Source organism: Rhinolophus hipposideros (genome assembly GCF_964194185.1).
Source record: "Rhinolophus hipposideros genome assembly, chromosome: 6".
Lineage (NCBI taxonomy): Eukaryota > Metazoa > Chordata > Mammalia > Chiroptera > Rhinolophidae > Rhinolophus > Rhinolophus hipposideros.
The window spans coordinates 70,211,397-70,237,460 of NC_138052.1; positions in this window are offsets into that span (position 1 = coordinate 70,211,397).

Below are 26,064 nucleotides of genomic sequence, written 5' to 3' on the forward strand. Positions count from 1 at the left end.
CACACCTATTTCAATGGCTATAACAAAAAATACTGTCAATATCTAGTGCTGATAAAGATGCAGAACAATTGGAATTCTCATACATTGTCACATGGTACAGCTATTCTGGGAAACAATGTAGCAGTCTCTAATAAAGTTAACGACACTCACCATATAACCCAGAAATCCCACTCCTGAGTATTTACCATAGAGAAAGGAAATATTATGTTTGTATAAAAATCTGTACACAAATGCTCATAGCAGCTTTATTTGTGATATCAAAAAGCCAAACACAACCCAAATGTCCTTCAACAGTGAAAAGAAAATATCTACACTATGGAACATGACTCCATAGTAAAACAAAATGAACTATTGATTCATACAAAAACATGGATGAATCCCAAAGAAACTATCCAGAGCGAGAGAAACCACTCTCAAAAGGATACATATTCTATGAGTCCATTTATTTGACAACGTCAAAAAAACAATACTAGAATGATGGGAAACAAATCAGTGTTACCAGGGATTATGGGTAGGGGCAGGGTGTGACTACAAGGGGATAGCACAGTGGAGATGGGAGGAGAGGGAGTGAAGGAACTATTCTATATTCTGATTATGTGAATCTATTTATGTGTTAAAATGCATAGATCTGTACACCAAAAGAAAAAAAAGTTAATTTTGCTATATGATCATTTTAAAAGAGCAATTTAAAAAATCAATCCATGCCATGTTTGGGTGCAATATTTTACAGATCTTGGGACTCCAGTGTCTGGGGTCCAGTCTCCCAGGGCACAAAGAACAGTCCCCCTTGAAGAACTTGCCACCTCCCCAGGAAACTGGAAGAGATACCGTGTTGATCCTCTCTCTGACATGTTTGACCTGCTCCTCTCCATTCTTTTTCCTGTCAGGGAATATTCTCACTTAGCATTCCCAGACTTTCAGGAACGCCAGAAAGAGAGGTTGTTTCAAGTGCTGTCTGCTTTCAGCTTTTCAAATACCCTTGATGCAGGAAGTACAACGGCCTTGACCCCTTCCAGGAAAGAGGTAGGGGAAAAATAAAAGGACTAACACAAAAATGGTACTCATTCTTGCTGAATTATTTAGAAACGAAAACAAAACCCAAGGTAATCTCTCAGTAAATGAGCCTGCTGCTCAAGCAACTAGGGGAAAATTTTGCCTAGGTCCTTGCTGTTCAAAAAAATCATTAAAACGTGGAAAAGAGATTAGTTACAAGCATGCATGCAACCCATACACGTGTGTGTGAAAGGTTGTGTGAATGAACAAAGGGAACAGAAACAACCGAAAGTGAGATTGGCAGGGATAGTGACCCGGAAGCTCCCAGTCTTGGCAGTGTAAAGGTGACAGACACATCGCTCACCTACTGGGCCATGCGTGGCATCAGAAAGAGAATATCAGGCCTCTTGAAAGCAAAGCCTACATGCACATCTCTGGCCTAGGGATACGAAGGGGCCGGCAAGTACCCTGTGCAGACCCAGGCCAATACCTGCCCTAAAAGGAAGACACGTAAAAGGGAAAGTGGGCCCAGAGATTAGGAGGAAATGAAGCCAGGGTCCTGGTTTAGGTTGTACCCTACACGGAGGTGTCTGAGGGCAGACACCAGTGAGACTGGATGAAGTCCAACACACACTCTGCTTGCCAAGCCACAGATGTCATGATATTGAAATACACGTACAGCAGGGCAATTCAATATAAAATGTTTCAAAATCCAAAATGCTTTTTAAAAATTACATATATTCTTAGTGAATTAAAAGACTTAAGCATTAAACTTAACCCTGAGCTTTCTGAAAACCGAAGGAAATAAAAAAATTCCATCGAACCCTTCACCTCCTAATTATTCAGTAAAAGGAGATCTTTAAGTTATTTTATAGAGGCAAGTTTTATACTAGAAATAAATATTACTGGATCCTATGGTGGGGGGTGCTTTGAGAAACATGGTAGACAATGTCAATTACAGTTTTGCAAAACAGGCACAGGCATTCTTCAAACATTTTCTTCATTGACCCTTTAAATAAGCCAACGTGAGGAACCAAGACAAGATAATCTAAATATATCACTTTCTGATTATTGAATTAAGAATAAGATAAAATACAGAAGATTCGACACTCAGTGGGCCACTAGCATGTGGAAATTTCAAAGTGTTCACAAATCTATATGCACACTAAGCACTGTCTATGGCTCAAATAAATAAAAGAAAAACTTGAATCATGTGGGAGTCAGCAAATTATCTTTCCACTTTAAAAAAGAAATTCCAACACACATCATTTATATAACATTCCCGTCCAGCCAAGAATGCATACTCTGAAACTGATTAGACACACTACAAATAAAGAACATTCTATTAAAAATGAATTAGAGACTGTACTCTTCAAAAATGTTAATGTCATAAAATACAAAGAAAGGATGTGAAATATGCAAAAGTAAAGGACGCTAAAGGGCCATAACTAAATGCAATATCTTACTTTCACCTGGATCCTGTACTGGAAAGGGGAAATGTTCTATAAAGGGCATTATTGGGTCAACTGAATATGGTTGTAGAGAAAACTTGAATATGGATATAGATTAGATAAAAGTATTGTATCGATGTTAAATATTCTGAACTTGATAATTGTGCTGTAGTAATGTAAGGGAATCTCTGCTATTCTTAGGAAATACATACTAAATATTTAAAGATTAAGGGTTATGATGTATATAATTTACCTTTAAATGATTTGTAAAATATTACATCGAGAAAGAACAAGAGAGATAACAAATGATAAAGTAAATGAGGTAAAATATTCATAGTATATGAATCTGGGTAATGAGTATGTACATGGTTCTTCATTTTCTTCTTATTCTTGCAAATTCTTTTGCTTAAAAATAATTTCAAGTAACCGTGTTTTGAAACAAAATGTTCTTTAAAAAATGTTTTTTTTTTGTATGATCCTATAATGGTAGATACATGCCATTATGTATTTATTCAGACACGTAGAATACACAACATCAAGAGTGAATCCTGTTATAAACTTTGGACTTTGGATCATCATGATGTGTCAGTGTAGGTTCATCAAATGTATCACTCTGCTGTGGAGTGTTGATAATGGGGGAGGCTGTGATGTGTGGGAGCAGGGTATATGGGAAATCTCTGTTCCTTTGCTTAGAATTGCTATGAACTTAAAACTGATCTAAAAAATAAATCTTAAAAAAAAAAGGAGTCTTAATGTTCAAAAATGTTGAGAACCACAAACTTCAAAGGATGAGTAGTTAACAGACTCACTCCCACTGGCAGCCTTTTGGAAGTTAGATCACAGTAAATAAGAAGGTCTTACAATTAAGTTCGCAAACTCAACCTAGAAAAAGTGCTACCTACCTCATTGCTGAATATCACTATGGTCACCTTAGAAGTACTCCCTTTAGGAAGCTATGCACCGACGCCAGCGCCTAGTCCACCTTTCAAAGCAATTTTGGAACTCTTTTCTGGAATGGCCATCAGAGCTGTCATTGTATTACCCTTGATGTCCTGAATGTCATCAAAATGTCTTCCTTTCAATACTTCCTTTATCTTCAGATAAAGAAAGAAGTCATTGGGGGCCAGAGCAGGTGAGTAGGGAGGGTGTTTCAATACAGTTATTTGTTTACTGGCTAAAAACTCCCTCACAGACAGTGCCATGTAAGCTGGTACATTGTCGTGATGTAAGAGCCATGAATTGTTGGCGAAAACTTCAGGTCATCTACCTTTTTCACGCAGCATTTTCAGCACTTCCAAATATTAAACTTGGTTAACTGTTTGTCCAATTGGTACTAATTCATAATGAATAATCACTCTGATATCAAAAAAGGTTAGTACCATCGTTTCAAGAAGGTTGCGAACTTAATTGTCCAATCTCGTATATGGTCAGATTCTGAAAAGTGACTGAAGAGTTGACCATCTTGACTGCTGATGAGAAAATGACCCACATTATTTAGATGGCAAACAGTTGGGTGGCATTCAGTTATGAAAATTTGGAGCCTTCTATTTTCAGATCACTGTACCAAATTTGTAAGGTGGTGGGTCTAGAATGCCTACGAACATGGGACCTCAGCTACAAAATTTAGAAAGATTTTTTAAGTTCTACATGTCAGAGGAAAATCTAAGCTGCTTATAAGTGTAGATTGACAAATTAGTCTTTCTTTCATTTTTTTTTTTTTCTTAAGCAACCACTTTGGGCTCCCTCTTCAAAGAGTCTATGATCAATTCTGATGGACAAAGACTATTAATGAGAGTGTCAAGAAGGTGGGTCTGGAACTTGGTGATGTGATAGACTGAGACCAGCACCGTCACGGCGTTAAACTCATATCAAACTGTGGGGTCATTAACGTTGGGGGTGTTGGTTTCCCATGTAGCTGTGACACTGGACATCTGGCTCCTCACTCATCATTGCTGTCTACTTGGCCTCCAAACACAAAAGGGATATTCAGATTGGGTTAAGAAATGTCAAAAAAAAAGAAAAAGAAATGTCAAACTATATGTCCAGAGCTGAGACCCTTACACTGTAATAGCACTGTAAGCTATGACTTGCCTTTCACCACACCTTCAAAATCATAAATCTTGTCCTAAGCTAAATCTGGATCTCCCCAAAGGAGTAGGTGGAGGAGAGGAAGAGATTCTGGGTTATATTACTTCCTGAGAATTCTCTTCCATTAATCTTTGCTCCAAAGGTGCCTTTGAATGGCTCTTGGTGCAATGAATAATGTTCACACACAGTCTTCCCTGTCAAACGTGTTACTCATTCCCAAGTCTGACGACAGTTTGGGAGCAGTGTCTTTTGCTATTGTGTTTTCCAATTGGCTTTCTATTGTCACTTCAAGAAGTGTGGAAACACCTGATTTATGAGAGGCTGGCTTAAAATGTGTCATTTCCATTGCTTCCTTAGAAACCACCTCAAATAAGCAGAGGAAGGCAATTTGGCTCAAACTTGCTTTGAGAAGTTTTAATTTATACATTGGGTGGAACTCTCCAACTCATTGAAATTCTGCTCAGTGCATCCTCAGAAACCACCTGGAGTACCAGGAAAATGAAGCTACAGTATGCATGACCCTACAGTTGAGACAACACCTATGCATTTGTAAATACAGTCTCAAAGCAAGTTCTTGTTCTCTCTTTCCTACACTGTCAGAACATATGAAATCCAGAATTTCAACGAACTCAGAAACTATACCACAGTTAATAATTAGGCTTGTTTCTCAGAGGTGCTTGAATCTTATTTCCTTAAGTACCCGTCTATAGTTTGTCTATGTTACTCCTGATACATTTTCTTCAATAACCTCATTTATGAGGCATGGCTTAAAAGTCAGCAGCGAAGAAGGTGACAGTTTGTGAAAAGAGAAGGTTTAATTTAATATGTGCAGGCACTGGAGTCTCAGAAGATGATTGGTGCCAAGAAATTTGGAAGGTCATTATGTGGAATATCTGGAGCTCACTATCTTTTGAACCTTTTTAATGGGTAAGGAGGAACATTTATGCATAATGATATGAGACCTATTGTACCCTTGTCCTTAAAGCTGTCAGTCACTTGTATGGCTCTAAGGTTGGTTTTGCAAATGCAGGATCACAGCAAGCTGAACAAGCAGTTTGGAAGCTCATCTTAGACTCAAGGGGTGAGAGTTTCTTAGAGACTGCTTCTCAAACTTGAATATGCGTGGTGCAAATCACATCGGGAAATCTCATCATGAATATGCGTGATGCAAATCACATCGGGAAATGGTTAAAATGCAGAGTCTGATTCTGAAGTTATGGGGTAAGACCTGAAATTATGCATTGATAACAAGCTCCCAGGTGATGTACATGCTTCTGGTCCATTATCTACACTATGAATAGCAAAAGCTTAGAGGACAGTGTTTCCCAAGTTTCTTCTCGTGTGTGGAATAAGCACTGGAATTCTGGGGTTAGTACAGTTCTCCTGCTATGCGGGTGGACGCTCGTCAGGTTCTTCTTCCATGTTCCTTCTTATTTTTTGCTGTTACCCACAGAAAGCCTCCCTGTAGAAACTAAAGAAACTGAAGCAACAATTCAAAGGATTTATTTTTTATTCACTCCATTTGTTACCATCCTGCACCACGTTTCTTTCCTTGATTAGAAATATATCCTCCTAACTGCTCTCCGTGCTTCCACCCTTGCTCCACCACAGTTTATTTTAAATGCCGCAGTTAGAATTATTGCAAATGTAAGTCAGATTGAAACCTTCCACTAGCTTCCCGTTTCAATCAGAGGAAAGGCCCACATTCTTTCAATGGCTTACCAGTACCTACACAATCTGCAATCCTCTGATGCCTTCCTGAACCCATTTCCCACCATTTCCGCCTTATTTACCCTGCGTTAGCCACAGCAGCCCCTCACTCTGCCCCAAACATGCAGGCATTCTCCCACAAGGGCCCATGTGGTGGCCTTTTTCCTACCTTGAATAATCAATCCTCCATTAGATATTGTCATGGCTCTTTCTCTCCTTTCGATTTTTGTGTAAACATACCTTCTCAATGTGGCCTTCTGTTCCAGTTACTTTTATGGTCTCACAAACAGCCTCAAAACTTGGTGGTGAAAAGAACAACCACTTTATTATGCTTCAGGATTCTGGGGTCAGAAATTCAGAAAGGGCACAGTGAAGATGGCTTGTCTCTGTCCGCAGTGACTGAGGCCTTCAAGTCTGAGGGTGACTTGGCAGCTGGGAGTAGAAGGCTCGCTCATTCACACGTCTGGAAATTGCCTGTCAGCTGATAGATACTTCAGCCAGAACCCTGCTAAGTGGTCTCTCCATCTGGCTTCCTAGGCTTCTTTACAACATGGTGGCTGGGTTCCAAGAATGGGTATCCCAAAGAGCACTGGCTGGATGCTGTATCAGCCCTTATGACCTAGCCTCAGAATTAACATAACATTTGTGACCCTTTCACCATGGTCACAAACCCACCCAGGTTCAAGGGGAGGAACATAGACTCTCCACCTTCTGATAGGAGGGGTATCAAAGTTACATGGTGTCGTGCAGGAGTCCCTGCTCGCTGTGCCATGTGTCATGCGGGGTGACAGACGGGGTCTCTGGTCCCGCTCCCCACATAAGAACGCAGGACACAAAAAGGAACACCCACGGAGCCATAAGTAGGGGAGTCATACCACTATATTCTCACCGGCGGCATCTGCCTCTCAGCAATCTGCTCTTGCTAGGCCCCATTTTTTTCTGCTAGCGTAGCCACATCCGTTATATTAGTGGCCAATGGCTCACTGGTTACAGCTGACGGCCAACTAGCCACAGCTGATGGCCATCCAATCACAGTTGATGGCCATTTACTACCTGAGCCAGCACCTTTCTATGTGAGGCCGAGAGCCTGGAAACTGCTTTTGGGGGCTTTGTCCCCACACGTGGTAAGAAAAGCATGTGCGATGGGAGATATTGTGGTAGCCATCTTTGGAAAATACAATCTGGTCCATCTTCCCTACTCACCTTAAGTTGCAACCACTCTCTTCCCCACTGCCTCTTCTACCTTAAAATTCTCTATCCCCGTTCCTTTATCATTCCCATAGGCACTTGCATTTGTTTTCTATTGCTGCTGTAACAAATCATCACCAACGTAGTGCCTTAAAACAACACAAATCTTTTTTCTTACAGTTCTTGTGGTCGGAAGTCTGACATCAGTTTCACCGAGATGAAGTCAAGGTGCAGGCAGGGCTGCATTCCTTCTGGAGGCTCCAGGGAAGAATTTGTTCCCTAACCTTTCCCAGCTTCTGTTTGGCGCCTGCTTCCCTTGGCTTGCGTCCCGATCTCTCTGACCTCTGCTTCCATCACCACATCCCTTTCTTTCTGACTCTCCTGCTTCTTTTTCATAAGGACCCTTGGGGTTACAGTGATTCCACCTGGATACTCTCCTCATTTCAAGATCTTTAAGTTAGTTACATTTGCAAAGACTCTGTTGCCATGTAAGGTAACATAGTCACAGGTTCCAGGGATTAAGTAGATGTGGACCATTATTCTGCTTACCAGAGCACTCATCCCCATTTCACACATTATATAGTCTATGTATTTGTTTATGTATTGTTTACTGGAATATAATCTCAATTGCATCGCAGAAAAGATTTCTCTATCTTGTTTGCTGTTGTATCCCGTGAGCCTAGAACAGTCTCTTACACATGTTTGCAACTCTCTCTCACTCTCTCATATGTGTGTGTGTGTGTGTGTATACACAGACATAGACTCATATGTATAATGAGCTTTTTGCTTGTCAAATGAATCATTCCACAAATATTATTGAGTGCCTACTATATGACAGATAATATGCCTACACTGAAACCTTGTGAATTAATACTGTTTTTCCTGAGCGTTCTCAAGACCTGTGTCCATAAAGAAAGCCTCGTGTGGTTCATCAAGGTAAAGTCAGGGGTCTGGCCCCAAACCACAATACAATTAATTTTTTTAAAAAAATTTGTTTTTGAACAATATGCAGAAAAGTGATCGTCTCTATTATAACAAGTGTGCAGCCTGAATCTCTGTGATGCCCCTGTCCAGTCACTTGCCCTATGCAGAGAGGGAAGACATAGGGGATGAAGGGAAATTCAAACCCTGGGTCTTAATTACATACACAGCGTTTGGGCACTGTTATTCATTTAGCTTTTAAGTGAACTATCCCATAGTCAAATTCATGGTTTTATTTTCATAACATTTCATGATATGTCTCCAGATAGTACACAAGTAAAAATGGTTTGTCTTTAAAGTTCGAATTTTCTGATTCTTTCCGATCAAGCCAGATGTATGGAAATGTGTGTGTGTGTGTGTGTGTGTGTGTGTGTGTGTGTGAGTGTGTGTGTGTTTAGACACTGACCCCTATGCCTGCATGGATGTGAATTCTGTGACCTTCTGTTCTTTCGTTTGCTGGATGATTTGTGCACACAACCTCATAAGGCAAATCTCATAATTAAGTTGGATCTGTTTCAAACATGAATTTTTCAAAAGATCACAATCATCATGGTTTCCATGTCCATTTAAGAAACAATGTCACATATGTCCACAAACAAACCTCGCAGAATACTGCCCTTATCAATTTGGTTTTGGAACATAGGCCAAATTGGACTTATTTATATTCATTTCAAATGTAATGACTTACCCTGTTACTAAACATCACATGGAAAGCAGAACTCAAAACAACATAAAATAAATAGAAGCAAATACTCTTTTCTGCGTTAACCGGAGTTACAGAACACAGGAGGAGCAATGGACCGAAGAGTAGTTAAGAGCTTTAGTTTCCCTTTAAACTCAGTTTTCTCAGCTGTGAAATGGGAACACTAAAAGCTTCTTGGCAACTTACTTGATCTCTATAAACTTGAATTCTTTATAAAATCAAGATAATAATAACACCTAACTCACAGGGAGTTGGAAGGATGAAATGCATTTCAGATGTGAAGTGCTTTTTTCAATGACTGATGCTCAGTAAACATTCAACAAATTTTAACCCATTATTATGATCTACTCATAGCATTAGTAAATTCTAGACATTTGATTTACATTAACTAATTGGTAGCTGTTATTTTTGTGGGATGAAAGGACTCCTTTTCAACTCAAGTTGAAAGACTAAAGAACCACTTATCTAGTTTGCTTTCAGAAGCACTAAGAATGTTCTGCTCACCCTTAGAAGATTCTTTTCCACCTTGGAATAAAGCCTGCTTCTTTTCCAATAAAGCATATTTATCTGACTTAAAATGAAAATATTCTTAGAAGAAATACTACTTAAGCATTGTTAGCTATTTACACTGTAGAATGAGTGAGTTTTATGTCTTGTTCTGAGAAATTTTTCCACGGCTAGAGAGAAACACCACGAGACACTTGACTGCTAGAAAAACAACTTCACCTGCTCCACAATTATAAATAACTTATATGAACATCAAATTTAATGACATGTATAATGTTTGGGTCTCAGCGCATATCCCACAACTGCCTCCTAATACCCAAATTGAGTTATCAGGCCTCAGAGATCTTCCAAATATAGACAAATTTTTTTTTTATTGACCTTAATTGGACATCAAAATTATTTTGTTAATGTTAAATACTTTTCAAAAGAGAGTTATCACTGTTTCTGAAAGGCATTTATTTGTTGTACATTTCATGATTGGGTCTAAGGCTTAGAAAAGAATACAGCCATTGTTCCTTGCTCCTGCTTCTCCCTCTCTCCTGACCTTGCCAGACACTTGAGATCCACCCATCTCCCCCACCAGGCACCCCAGTTAAGCCTGGGTCTGCCAACAGCTTTACTGACAGAAGCGGAAACATTGCATAAAAGACACATGTACAATTAAGTAGATTGTCTACTGAGGAGGCAGTGAATACACCAGAGACAACTCAGCTGGGAAGCAGTGAGGCCCTGATCCCAGCTCTTTCACGAACATGGCAAGTCGCTTCCATTCTCTTAGCCTTGGTTCCTTTCCTTATCAGTCAAATGAGGATTGGATAAGATCATTTGTAAGACAAATTCTCTAATGCTAAAATTCGATGATTACTTCTCGACAGTTTTGGGCTTACCTAAATGCCAGATGTCATTAGTTCCTAGAATTTTATGCCAATGTGGAATGTAAGTTCCTTTAGGCAGGGCACTGGGGCTCCCCAGACCCTGGAACAACCAGTTTTTCATACCTACACAGCAAAGATGGGGAAGCTGGTCCCCAATGAGTCCATCCTCTTCTTTTTTATCCCATCCAGGTAATCATCCAGGTAGACAACTCAAGAACCCTAAGTCTCCTTTGGACAAGTTATCTAAATTATCTGAGCATTAATGTCTTCTTTTATAAAATGGAAACATCTCATTGGGCTTTGAGTTAGAATTAGTCATGCCATGTATATAATTCACCTAGCACCGTGCCTGGCATCTACTGCCGATTGTCTCTTCCCTTCAACTTGACTGTCCTGTACTTTTAAAATTCGAATTTTTCCTCCATTAAAGGAGAACAATTTGGTGAGACTGAAATTCCTTTACATGTGTGATGATTCCCCCCAGACTCCTGTGGGTTCAGTCTTTTATCTCTAACTGTGGAAGGCTTTGACTGTTCTCAGAAGGATCCAAAGCCTCTGGGGTGCAGATGGGAAACGGGGTTCTCTCGCTTAGCTGGGATTTCTCTCTGATTCTGAGCTCACACTTCCTCAAAAACTCTACTTGAGTTTTTCCTAGGAAGCCAGAAAGCTAGGTAAGCCTGAGTCGGAAGAATGGCAAATCTCCACCAACTCCCTTCAGCACATGCCAAAAACGACAACTGGCTGGGCTCCCTTGGGAAGCAGAGGCAGCTGCTGGAGGTTCTTGCCTGGGAACCGATGGTGTGGAGAATCAGACACTGGCATCGAGATTGTTTGTACTGGTTCCTCAGCCCCTCCAGCTGGCCACAGGAGTCTGGGTGAGGAACAGGTGTAGAGAAGAGAATGAAGAGCTAGGAGCAGCTGGACTCTTGCAAGGATCCCATAGAAAAGGTTGTTCCAAGATCTGAGCACCGTAGGCTTAATTCAGGGAAAGCTGCTCTGGGTCACGGGCACGGGACGCACCTGCTGTTGCGGCCTGTTGCCTACAGAGGGCAGTCCAAACCCCTTGCTTGGTGTCCAGCGCCCCTCCCAGCACAGCGGCTGCCCAACTTCATCTCCCGTAGCTTCCCCAAACTAGCTTCTCAGCAGGTTCTGGGCAGCCTCCGTGTCGCCAGGCTCCCTTTGTCTGGAAGGCCCTTCCTTCCTTTTCTGCATTGAAAACTCTGGCACGGTCTTGAGGCCCCACCTCCGTCTCACCTTTGCATAGGGCTTCCCGTCTCTGCCCTGTGCCTTCACAGTGTTCATACCTCCGCCATGCTTTTACACACAGTTATGGCACAACCATCTACTTACATGACTTGTTTCTCCACTAGGATGTGAGCTGCCTGAGAACAGGGACCTTGCTTTAGTCACTCTATCTCCAGCCCCAAGCCTATGTTGGCCCAAGGCCGGTGCTCAATAAAGGTCTCTTAAATGGATATTGAGCCCTAGTTGCAAGAAATTTTTTAAAAAGAGAACTTGATTTTCCTTCTGTGTGGCCTTAAGTGTGGCTAAGAGGACTGGGTGGCTCACTGTAGCAAGAATTCAACCTGCACTGACACTGATCAGAGTCTATTTGACGATGAACCAAAGATAAAAACTAGAAATAGGCCTCAACTGTTTAAAAATAATTCTCACTTTAGTCACTTTCTTCCACATTCAAAATATTTTCCCTTGACTATTTTTTAAAATCCTATTTTGATTGCGGAATTGGGTCCTCAGCTTCCAAGTAGCCTGGAGGTATATTTCACCCCCTCCTTCTCTTTATAATCCTAGAGAACAGCTGAGAGGAAAAAAAACTAATGATCATATTCTGATGAATTCAGAACTCTGCCACAAAGTAGGCATCAGAGCAGCTAGCTCAGGGTAATTTTTCTTTAAGAAAAAAAACAGTGTAGTATATTAAACATGCAATGGCACTTTCTAGATTTTCTGTCCATTTCCTCCACCCATGGAGGAATTCCACATCTAATTATAGGTATTTATGGGAACTGCTTTCATTTATGCCGAATTGCCATGTAGTACAATAATTATTATGTACACCACTGCATGTGTCAGATTAACTTTTCTATAAGTTTTATTGCATTATCACTTTCAACTCTACAAAAGCATACTCAGTCCACTTATGTAAGTTTGTTCACGCTGCATGGCAAACCATTTGTAAAGGGTAGTCATCTACTCACATCTTAGAAAAATTGGTCAGAGATTTGGTGAGAGTTATTTTTGATACTTCTTTTACACCCCTCCCAACTCCTAGCTGTGTGCTGTGTGACTGCCTGCCTTAGAAGACGTCATAAACATCTGCAAGAACAGTCTACTTATTGAGAAAATGTGGAGCTCAGTAGGAAATGTTGGGAGCACACAGAACTCTTAGGGCCTGAGTCTTTGGAAGACACCCCAGGATTTGGAGCCTGGCAGGAAGATCCAACACATTTTTAAAGGGGTCTTTCAAATAATTATTTAAAGAGAAATGTCACCTTTGGACCTTTCACATTTTGCTAAAATAATGACTCTGCCATTGGCACCTGAGGTCTAAAGTGGGAACAGATTTCACCCAGTGCAGATTGCCTAATATGAGGAGTGGAAAGGCAGAGTGGGGTAATGAGAGGGGAGCTGAAATGGGAGTCAGTCCCAGTTCTGTACTAACTGGGGATTTGGGGCATGTTCCTGCTGGGCTTCCTGCTCTGTAAGATGTAATTGGTTAGCCTTCAGCTGCCTGTCCCCTGGGAGTGCTGAGAGCAGCCAACATGACGTGGATGTGAGTGTCACGAGGTAGGCACTTGCAGGGCTGGGCAGTTACGTGGTATTAGCATGTATACACGTACAGCCCATTCCGCAGCTATGTGTGGAGCAGGGGTTGGCTAAGGGAGGGAGACACGTGACAGAGTCCTAAAAGCCACAAGGAAGATTCACTGATCTGAAAGTCACGTCACCCCACATGTTTGCCAAGCACAGTGTGACCTGCCCTGTCCCCCACAGCCCTTCTAGGCCTTCTGGGCCTTCTCTCTCAGAGATATCCTTTCTGTAAAGCGGTGTCCACTCCGACATCTCAGGAAAGTTATGGAAAGAGAACTTGTAAAATCGCTTCTGTTTGGATAGGCTTGGAAGATAGGGTAGGAGCCACTCAGTGTGGCTGATGGATTAATTAGATTGTCCTGAGGTAGGAGTCGAACCCCCAGTTACATAGAAGACAAGTTCCCGAAAAGCACTGTGCTAACTGAAAACTAATAACAGAGAAACTAAGTCTGTGGGAGCTGAGGAAGAAGGATAGTGGCAGCCGTGGAGGCATGGGCTCAGATTCCCCTTCAGGAGAGAACGTGCATAAGGCACGCCATGAGCTGACTGCCTCTGACTGAGCATGGCAGGGAGATGGGGGCTAGCCATTACGGCCCAGTGCCACACTCCTCTAGGATGCGATCTTTGCTCTGGATGGAGCTCCCCATTGGGCTAGCCAAACTTTCTCAGATTGGCACTGCAGCCAAGGCGCTTCCTGCCTAATCCTCCCTCCTTCCCCCGCTCCTTCATGGGCATCAAACCTACTTTATGGTCAAGAGGCTCTCCCTACCTGCTCCAGTCCCCACTCCCCTTTACTTTCAACAGGCATTTCCCCCAAATTACTCACACTTCTCATTCTGTTTTGCTGTCTGCTTCCCAGAGGACCTGAACTGACAGCAAGTAAATGTCCAAACCAGAAGTAATTTATTTTTTCTTTAAAAGGTTATTTTGACTCAAAACACAGGTCCATAATATTTTACTCACAATTTAAAATCCCCAAATCTCTGAAAATACCAAAACTTATCTGACCTTCTATGAGGCTATTTGCAATCTATAGTTATTCCACTTGAGTCACATATTTTATCACAGAATTGTTAAGGTGCTTGGTGATGGGGTGCTGCCTCAAACTCTGCTGGGCATGTGATATAATATACAGCACATGCATTATAATAACTCTTTAAAATCTAAAGAAATCTGAATTATGATAAATATCTGACTCCAAGAGTTTTGAACAAGAGATTATAGGCTTGTACTATACACAAATTAAAGTCTGCACAAAGTAACTGGCTTCCCATGAAAGCACGCCTCCCAGTCTTCACGTGCTTGTGCGGTCCTCTCACCGTGAATCTGTGTGCTTTATCAATAGCATGTAGCAGAAATAACGTGGAGCCAGCTCTGAGTGTAAGGCTTAAGAAAGCCTAGCAGCTTTTACGTTTGTATTTTTTGAAAATCTGAACCATCAAGAAATCTGGCTACTCTATCTAATGGACAGAGCACATGGAAAAACTAAGTGGACAAGGGAGGTCCTGAAATTACTTAAGAAGGAGAGGCCCTGCCATCCCAGTGTCCCATCTGACTGCATCCTTCTGGCCATCCCATCCAGGAGCTTGACATATTAGTTAAGCACCTTGAATGTTCCAGCTCCTCCCATGTGACTACAGAGATCCTAAGTGAGAACAGCATAAGAACCATCCAGCTGAGCCCCAGTCAGTTCACAGACTCATGAGAAATAATAAATCCCTGTTGTTTTAAGTCACTAAATTTTGTGGCAGTTATTACGTGGAAGAAGATAACTAAAATGTGGTGCTAAAACTTTTGCTCACAATTGAGTGAAGGGTTACAGGATAGGAAAGGAACTTAAAAAATAAAAGCTAGAATGGCACCAAAGATATGTTATGCTAATATTTCCACTAACTAAATGCCTAATATCTACCTGCTATTGTGCCTACACACACACAACCTCAGAGCAACACTGAGAAGGCTTTATTACCTCTTTACAAAAGAAGAAACTAATGTGAAGAAGACTTCTGCAATTTGTCAAAGGTTTTTCAGCTAGTGTATGATAGAGCCAGGATTCACACTTAGAGGTGTCCTGCAAGAATGACCCTGGCTACCTCCCAGCTCTTTGGGTCCCAATGAAAATTAACCACCTTTATGGTGAACATGTGTCACCTGGGCTATCCTGCGTCCAGACACTCTGGGAGTACACCCCCAACTTCCCTCTGGGGACTACACACCCCACTCTCAAAGCATGTGCTTTGGCTGGAGCTCTGCCCCGTGATCTTGGCCTTCGCCCATAAGCACATCCCATTGCCCAGGACACAGTTAGACTGGGACAAAAGCAATGAGATTTACTGGGGGAAAATAATCTCCCTTTTCCACACTGGACTTGATACAAAGGAAAATGTCCCTTGTATCTGCTACTCAACCTCATCAATGTCTCAATAGGCTTTTTACTCTCAGCCCTATTGCATCCTTAGCATTTTCCTGAGCGCATCCTTAGACACTGGAACACTCCCCCTTTCTCTGTCCAATTATTTCTCATCCTCAAGTCTCAGTTCGTGTCTCCTTCTGATCTGGCCTGTCCTAGTTAAGCCCGCACCTCCTCACTCCAGGTCCTGAGTTTGTGCTTCTGTGGTCCCTCTATATACTCGTGTTACATCACTGATCATATTGCTGTGTCACCTCTGGTCTACCTGCCTTCTCTACCTTCTATAAATTCCTCAAGACAGGCAGCACATCCTAACTGTCTTTATGTCCTCATCATCTTGCATCATGCTTAGACTATTGATGATAACATAAATTCGACAAATAGTTGGATGACTGTAGGGCTATTGTGACCTTCTTCACTTAGTGTAGTTTTCCTGTGACATTTAACGGCGGCAAGTAACCAATGAAAATCTCAAGTTCTGCTTTTAGCTTTTCAATTGCTCCAGGTTGTTATTGATTGTCATTGGCAGGTGTGAGAGTGGAAATATTGGTTATGTTTGACATACAACATCTTCTTCCAGTCAACTGAGAGCTAACACATAAGTCAAAGACATCAAGATTCAAATGTTAGTTTCCTTACAGTTAAAATCAATTGGAGGACATGACTTTAATTTGGTGACTAAGCAGGTCTTCCAAATGCTCTCTCTCAAAGGGAGGGTTTGGGTCTTCAGAGCAAACAAGCCATTCAGAGTTGCTGCCTCCAATCATGGCAGAGAGTGAAAGGAGCCTTTGGTGCTTGCAGTTTTAGTAGTTTCTATCCACATATTCGAGGTGTGTGACCAATAGATGTTAATTCATTGCAAACCTAATCAATCACATAACTACCCCTCCTCTCACATAGAAAAGTGAGAAGGGCCCAGGGGAGAGACCAGGAGTGTGACTTAGGGAAAGTTCCTTCCTGGAAACACAAAGCCAGGGGCATGTATATACATTATGTGAAAGGACATGCAGAAATCAGGAACTCTGGAGCTCAGGAAACTGGTCCCTAGAGAAGCACAAATGTGCTCGTTTCTTTGATAGTTGAAGAAACTACCAAAATACCCAGTGAAACTGCAATCATGACGTGCCTATATGAGTGCTTAAAAAAACACTGACTAGGATTTTAAAACCATGCATTTTACCCACTCAAGCAATAATATTTATGGCATGTAGAATAACAAGCCTCTTTGCTAACATATCCAATGACATTTCGGAAACATGAACAATTATAGCATTTTTCAGTTTACTTGGATTGTGATAATTTCTTGGTTTTAATGGAAAATGCTGAAGTGTTATATTACAATGTTCAGGCTGAAATAAATTAGATTTTTTTACATTGTTTAGAAAATTTGAGGGAAAAGTGCAAACCTGGCTCACTTCCTATTATAGATTCAAATGCATCAAAGGCAGCGTGTAGTTGACTGATTTTTTGTATTTCAAGCTTAACTTTTTTCTTGGGTTATAAATGGGAGGGAAAGTTGAAATATATATACTTAAATAGCTCTGGAGACTTGAATTTAAGTGTCAATATGATGAAATCATTTAATATCCCTGGAACTCAGTCCACTCATTTCCATCTGTAAAATGGGGATATTATAATAGTTACATTTCTGGGTTGAAACAAGAATTAAATGGGGCAAAGTACATAGAAATCTGGCAGGTCAATGCCAGGTATTGAACTAGGTGCTTGATAAATGTTTTTAAAATAGTCAGTAGGTCATCTAATGATGCATGTAATGTTAACACACCCCCAGCAGCCAGGGTACACTGGAGAAAGCTGATTTCATGCTGCTGGAGTTTTTGCCCTGGTGTGGGATTGTCCCAGTGAACACAGCACAACTGATACTGTTGAATTACAGAAACACCAAGGTTGACTCTTGGAAAAAGTAGAGACAAAGTAGACAAAGGAGTTTCCCCAAGCCCTGTGCTAAGGGCATGGAGACTGGAATTGCTGTGGGGTACTCAGGTTGTAGGGACAATGGGATGATGGGGACTTTAGGGAAGGAAGTCTTTTCCTGTGTAGTGCATATGCATTTGGCAAGTAGCTACACAATGGAAGAAGTCATTCACTCCAGCCTGAACATTCAACAGTTTTCATTAAATATTCAAGTATGCACATTTGAGTATGCCAAGACTAAACATGTAATTCAGGCTGTGGGGTATGTATTGTCCAGACCAAGTGACAAGAATACCACATTAAAACAAGGAAATTGGAAGGAATAGTCATTGCCCATCTGAAGTTTTCCATAGCCATTTGTTTACAATTTAGTCTTTCTCCAGTTGGAATTTTAGACAGCGAACAGAGAGAAAACAACTAGATAACATGACAGAAGCACATTTTCCTAGCAAATTATGACTCTTGTATCAAAGTACAATGAACATGATAGATACAAGATTTTATTTCAAGATATATATATATATATATATATATATATATATATATATGTGTGTGTGTGTGTATATATATATATCCATCTTCAAATTGACATTTGAATTTTTAATTTCCAAATTTGAACTCCATTTCCAAATTTGAACTCATGCAAATATAGGACTGGAAGAATTAACTTGATCACAAATATTATTGAAACTATATACAAGACTTCTATTCTTCACCCATCTCTCATCCCTTCCTCTTTGGCAACCATCAACTTGTTCTCTGTATCTATGGGCCTATTTCTGTTTTGTTTTGTTTATTCTTTTTTTTTTTTTTGGTTCCACATATAAGTGAAAACATATGGCATTTGTCTTTCTCGTCTGACTTATTTCACTTAGTATAATACCCTCTAAGTCCATCCATGTTGTCACAAATTGTGATTTCATTCTTTTTTTGTTGCTGAATAACATTCCATTTATGTGTGTGTGTGTGTGTGTGTGTGTGTGTCTTCTTTATCCATTCATCCATGAGTGGACATCTAGGTTACTTCCATATTTGGTTATTGTAAATAATGCTGCAGTAAACATAGGGGTACATATATCTTTTTAAATTAGTCATTTTGTTTTCTTCAGGTAAATACCCAGAAGTGGTATTGCTGGGTCATATGGCAACTCTGTTTTGAGGAATCTGCATGCTGTTTTCCATAGTGGCTGCACCTATGTACAATCCCACTAATAGTGTACAGTGTATGAAGCTTTCCTTTACTCCGCATCCTCACCAGTATTTGTTACTTGTTCATTTTTGAACAAAAACAATTAAAAAAAATTAAAGAGAACAAGTTTGGTAACATATTCATTTAGTCAGTCATTGAACATCTGTAACAACAACCATGTCCTCAGTAACGTATACTATGCAAAAAACAGACAAACAAAAAACGTACGAGACGATTCCTACCTTCAAAAAATATGTGACTTGGTTAAAAAGACTAATTAATTTTTAAATACTATATACAAGCCTTTAAGTTCCTTGAGAGCAGGAATTACATTTTTTAACCATAACATCCTCCTTAAAACCTACTTACAATGGCCTAGTAGAATATCAATACATATTCAGTTAATATTAATAAGTTCAAATAGGCTTTTAAATATAATAGATGCTGATTGTTTTGCACATTTTACTGCATCCTATAAAAGAAAATGAGATGTAATAGCACACATAGCATCAGGAACATCTTAGTTCCCTTTTGAATAAAGTGTAATTTCTAAACAATAAATACTATTCTTATATGGCTGCTTCTTGAGAGTTTGACCAAACCTAAGAGGCAGGTTAACTGATGCAGGTTGCTGGAGTATCATTTCATGTGTTGTGGGAGTGCTCAGAATTTCACAATACTGTATCCAATATCTCATCCCTGCTCTGCTTGGGAATTACCCATTCCCACTGCATTTCTCTTGCTTTCCTAAATATGGCAAGGGTTTTACTATTGTGTAGATATCTGGTTTCTCCATTAGAAAGGACAACACAGCTCATAAAAGGTGATCAAACCATTACCTCAAATAAAACAGCTTTAGATGAAAAAAGAAAGCACCAATAACTTTTCCTCTTCGCTTGCCCTCAAAAGTGTCAGAAAGAAGAGAGTTACTCTAACAGGACAAAGGAAAAATGCTCCATTCTGCCAGTCGTGCAGGGCTTACTGTCCAATGCTACAAAAGAAAATAATTATACCCTACGCCTTTGGTTTTCTTCGAGATCGACTGATACCAGAGTTTCACAGCTCAATTTTGGAAAACTCCGAACAGTATGATGGGAAGTGGATCAGCTGGGATCAGTAGTGGGGCCAAGATGTTTTACTAAAAGTTAAGTATTCTTCTGTTTAATTTCCTCCAGGATTTATGAAGGCAGAGCCACCATAAAGTTTTATTTCCCAGGACATTCTCTGAAGCACTGCAGGCACCAGGGCTAAGAGAATTGCCTCTAGGTTTTATTTGTTGTGGCTTCAACTTGAACTCTCTTCTTTCGCTCTGGTTCAGTGCCAGTGCCTTGCTCTTATGTCACAATGACCCAGAGGTGGAGATTGATAGCCTGAACTTCGCTGAGACAACACAAACAGTTTCCCAAGAAATTTGTGTATTTATTAACAAAGAGAAATGAATACCTCCTTTTAAGTATGTGTCTCAGAAGCCTCTGAATGATTTCTATAAGGCACAGACAATAGAAAAATCCAAGAAGTGAGTAGGAGACAAGCAGATAGGATCGACTCAGAACAGCTAAAATGAGACTGAGAACAATACAGGGCTTTGATTGATAAGGTGATTTAAAAATTAAAAGAGAGGAGTCTATCTGTGAGCTGAATGCCAGTTACCAGAGATTGATGGATGGCATGAGTCTTCTTTTCTTTGTGGCATCTTTCAGATAAAGATGTGTTTTCTTTTACAGAGAATCTTTATAAGACAATTGCTTGAGTAGAAGGAGTGTGTGTGTGTGTGTGTGTGTGTGTGTGTGAGAGAGAGAGAGAGAGAGAGAGAGAGAGAGAGAGAGAGAGAGAGAGAGAGAGAGAGAGAGAGAGAGGATTGCAACATTTTAGAGCAGGACACTATACCTAGAATGCAAGGCGGCTACGTCGCTGTGCAATCTGTACTTTCCATAGCTTATGCATAGATAACGTATTTTAGAAACATCCCTCCTGGATGAGCCTTCATTTCCAATTGTATCTATTCACCATGTGGTAGCCAGCATGATTAAGGAAAAGTGATTGTGTGAACCTCCAAATCCATCTGTCATGTCATTGGCACTGAAGAGGCTCGCTGAAAAATTAGCCTCCTCCTTCCTCCAACTTGTGTTTTCCCATCCTCAAGACAATACAGGAAGCTCTTAGCTGTGAGAGAAGGGAACAAAGGGGCAAGGAATTCAATAAAAAAGAGATCCAAGGCAAAATGAAATATTGTTTCCCTGTCTGTATTGCTTTCTTTCTCTCCAACCCGCCAGAGCATTAACCACTTGTCTGCTGCTCTATGAAGCAGGATCATTTTAGGATTTTCCTGCAGAAGACTGAAGTGTCTGAAGCAGCAGGGATGTCCGGACTGATGAGTACTCTGGAACACAAGAGGCTAAACTGGACAAAAAAAATGACAGCCAAATGCAGGGGGGGGGGGGGGAACAACACCACCAAAAACCTCATATTTCCTCTTTCTTTGGAATTTTTCTAGTACACTGCTTATTTAACCATATATACAGGCTCAGAGACTTATTGGATTTTTATACTCTGTATACATTTGAAGACTTCCTAAAATTGCATACAAAATTTTATGTACCTATGCATGTGTACGTTTTTTTCTGGGGAGAATATCCACAGCCATCTTTAGTTTCTTTAAAGTGTCTATGTCCCACAACATTAAAATTCACTGACATAAGATATTTGCTGTTCTGTTTTCAATCATAGTGGGTGCATTTCAATTATCTCAATCATAGAGGGTGCATTTTCCATCATTGAGGATTAGGAGTTGGGAGACAAATTCTATCTATGAAACACTGAGACCAAGAACAGACCACAAAGAAAACACAAGTAAATTACACAACAGATACTGAATTAGAAGATGAACAAGGATGAAGTGAAGTATATTAGACTTATAAGGACTTTTTTTCTTATTTCACAATTGCAATTCAGACTCAGTCAAAATATATAAAGTACAGAGTATATGGATTTTTGTTGTGTTTTTTTTTTTTTTAATTATTGTTAAGGAATTTTCTTTTTAATTTCTTCTTACTTCAATTGTTGAGAGAAAATAATGTTGAGTATTTGGACTATTGAACTCATTTAAATTTTCTTCAGTTGATGTTAGATTTAAAGAAAGTTAATTAAATGGAAAAATTGCAGAGTAGCAATCTTGTTTGAGGTTAAGGGCTTTTGATGAAAAGAATTATTAACATAGTTGCCGTGAGCAGGCTGGCTTACAATTAATAAAATTTTTAATCTGTGTACAATCATTTTAGCCTGAATATTTTCTAAAAGTTAAAAAAAAAATCACGGTTCATGGGTATATTTTAGAATGAATTATTTTAGCTACAATAAATATAAAAGCTATTTTAGGCAAGAGAGATAGCCCCAATATTGGGATTAAAGGGGAGAAGATCTTTCATCAAAAACTGAACTTTAACACTGATTACTCCTTTATCAGAGTATGTAAAGTAACATTAAAGAGACAAAAACATCTCTCTCTTCATGATCAAAACACTCAACAAAGTAGAAATAGACAGAAACTTCCTCAAACTAATAAAAGGCATCTATGAACCAAAGCTAATCTCATAGTTAATGTGAAAGACTGAAAGCTTTCTCCCTAAGAACAAAACAATGACGACCAATCTTGTCACTCATACTTAGGGTTGTACCAGAGGTTCTTGCCAGAGCAATTAGACTGAAAAAGATATAAAAAGCATCCAGATTCGAAAGGAAGATGTAAAGATATTTCTATTCCAATATACTCTCGTGTATAGAAAATCCTAAGTAAGTCACACCACACACACACACACACACACACACACACACACACACAACCCACTGGAGATTATGAGTTTAACAAAGTTGCAGTATACAAGACCAGTATAGAAAAGTCAATTGTATTTCCATATAATAGCAGTGAACAAACCAAAAATGAAGTTAAGAAAACAATTTCATTTACAATAACATCAAAACAAATAAACTACTTCGGAATAATTTTAAAAAGTAGTGCAAGACTTATCCTCTGAAAACAACAAATAATTGTTGATAGGAATTAAAGACATAAATATATGGAAATACATCCCATGTTCAGAGATCAGAAGACATAATATTCTTAAAATGGCAACATTAATCAAACATATCTTCAGATTCAAGGCAATCCCTATTAAAATCCCAATTGGCTTTTTTGGGGGCAGAAATTAACAAGCTGATTCTAAAATTAATATGGAAATGAAAAGGAGCCAGAATAGCCAAAATTACCTTGATAAAGAAGAATAAAGTTGAAAGATTCATACTTCCTGATCTCAAAACTTTCTATTAAGCTACAGTAATCAAAACAGTGTGGTATTGTGATAACAATAAGCATATAGGTCAATGCAATAGAATTGAGAGTTCAGAAATAAACCCTTATGTTTATAGTCAATTGATTTTCAACAAAGGTACCAAGGTGACTCAATAGGGAAAAGTATAGTCTTTTCAACTAATGGTATTGGAAAAACTGGATATCCATATGCAAAAAAATGAATTTGGAATCCCATTTCATACCATATACAAAAATTATTCAAAATAGATCATATACATAGTGTAAGAGCCAAAACTATAAACCTCTCAGAAGAAAAATTGTGGAAATCATCATGACCTTGGATTAGGCAATGGTTTCTTAGCTGTGACAACAAAAGCACAGCAACAAAAGAAAAAGTAGATTAATTGGACTTTATTAAAATGTAAAAATTTTGTGCATCAAAGAGCAAGAAAAATCACCAATTAAAATTACCAAGAAAATCAAAGACAACCCATAGAACAAGAGAAAATATTTGCAAATTATATATCAAATCAGGATCTAGATCTAGTTCCTATAACTCAACAACAACAAAATAAATAACCAATAAAAAAACACAAAAAGTTGAGTAGACATTTATCCAAAGACGAGATACAAATGGACAATAACCACATGCAAGGATGTTCAACATCACTAGTCATTAGGGAAAGGCAAGTTAAAGCCACAATGAGACACTACTACTTCACACCCACTAGGATGGCTAAAATTAAAAAGATAGACAATAACAAGTGTTGATAAAAGTGTGGAGAAATTGGAACCCTCATATATTGCTGGTGAGATTGTAAAATGGTACAGCCACTTTGGAAAACCTTTTGACCGTTTCTCAAGATGTTAAACATGGAGTTACCATAAGATCTAGCAATTCCACTATGTATCTACCCAAGAGAGTCAAAAACATCTGTACACACAGAAACATGTACACAAAGGTTCATGGCAGCACTATTCATAACACCCCAAAAATGGAAGCGAACATTTATCAACTGATAAATGAACAAAATGTGGTATAGTCATACAGTGGGAAATTGTTTAACCATAAGAAGGAATCAGTACTAATCATGCTACGTAAATGAACCTTGAAAACATTATGCTAAACAAAAGAAACCTGTCATTAAAGATCACATATTGTATGATTCCATTGGCATTAAATGTCCAGAAGAGGCAAGTCCATAGAGAGAGAAAAAGATTAGTGATTTCTGCATACTGGAAATGACAGGTAATGTAGAGTGACAGCTGATGTGTATAAAGTTTCTTTTCAGGGTGGTGATATTGTTCTGAAATTAGATTTGTTTATGGTTGCACAATTTTATGAGTATTCTAAAAACAACTAGATTATAAAAAAAGAGATAGAGAGAAACTGAGACCAAAAAATGCTCAGGTCAATATATAATACAATTGAACATATTAATGTTTTAGCATATTTAATGAATGAATGTATCAATTGGAAGGTCAATATATTCATCAAAAAAGTCTGTTGATTAGCCATCTGTAGTAGATTGGATTACTTGTTCCAAGTTTTCATTCCCTTGGGTAATAATGGTATAAGGTCGAACTATATATAATTTCCACTTTCGATTAAGTAAACAACAGTTGAATATCAGCAGTGTCATGTGGCTTAACCTAATACGTCCATACTTCTTGCCATGTAACTTTGCAGTGTTCTCCGGTTGGGGGGACGGGGGGGGGGGTGGGGGGGGGACCAGGGCAGGGATACTCTCCCTCATGCCACTGATGTTGGGCTAGGCCATGTGACGTGCGTTGGTTAGTGAAAGTTTGTGAGCAGAGACCTTACGTGTGCTTGTGTGGTTCAGCTTGTACACCAACTGGTCATCAGGAGAAGAACATTCCCTGGATAGTCACTAGTCTAAGGAGGATGAGATACATACAGAACAGACCTGCAGCCAACCCGCAGCCTAGAGTTGAGCCACACAGCCTCGCAGCTGAAGCCGTCTCCCAGTCTAGGGCAACTGAACCTCAATCTATCTGCAGACTCATGTGAGAGTGAGAATAATGAGTTTTGTTGCAAACAATTGCGTTTTTGAAATTGTTTGTTATTCAGTCTTACTGTGGATATATCGAACTGGTATATCATGTGAACAATGAATAAGAAAGAGCAATGTAAATGAAAGTAGACTGTGACTGTCCACGTGATATTCAAAGGCAAATGGAGTCTTGTTGACTGAAAACGGATGAATTTCCTGGACTCTGAAAAGAGAAAGCGTATGGGCGGAATGCAGTGGTGGCAGCAGACGCCCAGCAGTAGACCACAGCTTGAAGACAGGCCTTGGAGAGTTGATTGAGTATTATACTAGAGAGGAAAATGACAAATATCAATTTTTAACACTTCTCATTTTTAACCAAGGTCTGTTGTTGCAGCCAAGGCTTTAACCTGAATTCTCATAAATAGGGGGAAATCAAGGAAAGAAAGTTTGATTACAAGCCAAGGGCATTCTATTAGTTATGATTGTAACATGCTGAGGAGCAAACACTGGGATTCTGTGTTGTTTTCATTTACTCTGAATCTTATGCTACGTCATTTTCACTTGTGCATGTCCAGAAGTTGAGAACAGAGTTTCAGAAATGAAACCACAATTAAATGAAGTTGTTAGAAAATGTACAATCAACAGCTCATGCATTTATTTATGTCACCAATTCCAAAGAAAATTGCTGTTAAGTCTCACCAACTGTATCCACTTGTTCTCTTTCATATTTTGGGTTAAACTATTACAATAATATTCTCCAACCTCCTTTTCTCTCATAACAGTAGCCACAGTTTATTAATTGCTTATTACCATGTACCAAGAACTCTGCTAAGCACTTTTCAAATGTTGCATCTAATTTTCACAGTAACACTGAAAGTATT